This window comes from Rhincodon typus, chromosome 7, assembly GCF_021869965.1.
Source record: "Rhincodon typus isolate 14 chromosome 7, sRhiTyp1.1, whole genome shotgun sequence".
In the NCBI taxonomy this organism is placed as follows: Eukaryota; Metazoa; Chordata; class Chondrichthyes; order Orectolobiformes; family Rhincodontidae; genus Rhincodon; species Rhincodon typus.
Window position 1 is genome coordinate 67,205,392 of NC_063338.1, and position 1,068 is coordinate 67,206,459.

The window sequence follows — 1,068 nt, forward strand, 5'->3', positions numbered from 1 at the left end:
GTGTGAAAAAGTTGCCCCTTAGGTCCCTTTTATATCTTTCCCCTCTCACCTTAAACCTATGCCCTCCAGTTTTGGACTCCCCCACCCCATGGAAAAGACCTAGTCTAATTACCCTCTCCATGCTCTTCATGATTTTATAAATCTCTATAATGTCACCCTCAGCCTCCAACCCTCCAGGGAAAATAGCCCCAGCCTATCCAGCCTCTCCCAATAGCTCAAACCCTCCAATCCTGGCAACATCTTCATAAATCTTTTCTGAACCCTTTCTAGTTTCACAACATTTTTCTGATAGGAGGGAGACCAGAATTGCACACAATACTCCAAAAGTGGCCTAACCAATGTCCTGTACAGCCGCAACAGGACCTTCCAACTCCTATACTCAATGCACTGACCAATAAAGGCAAACATACCAAAAGCCTATCTACCTGCGACTCCACTTTCAAGGAACTATGAACCTGTATTCCAAGATCTCTTTGTTCAGCAACACTCTCCAGGACCTTACCATTAAATGTTTAAGTGCTGCCCTATTTGCTTTTCCAAAATGCAGATCTCACATTCATCTAAATTAAACTCCATCTGTCACTCCTCAGCGCATTGACCCATCTGATCAAGGTCCTGTTGTACTCCGAGGTAACCCTCTTTGCTGTCCACTACACCTCCAATTTTAGTGTTGTCTGCAAACTTACTAACCATACCTCCTCTGTTCACATCTAAATCATTTATATAAATAACGAAAACCAATGGACCCAGCAGCGATCCATGTGGCACACTGCTGGTCATAGGCCTCCACCTCAACCTCTCCACCCCTCTCACCCACTCCAACCTCTCCCCCGCAGAACGTGCAGCCCTCCGCTCCCTCTGCTCCAATGCCAACCTCACCATAAAACCCGCGGACAAGGGAGGTGCAGTTGTAGTATGGTGCTCTGACCTCTACATCGCCGAGGCCAGACGCCAACTCTCCGACACCTCCTCCTACCGCCCCCTTGATCATGACCCCACCCCTGAGCACCAAACCATCATCTCCCAAACCATCCACAACCTCATCACCTCAGGTGACCTCCCACCCAC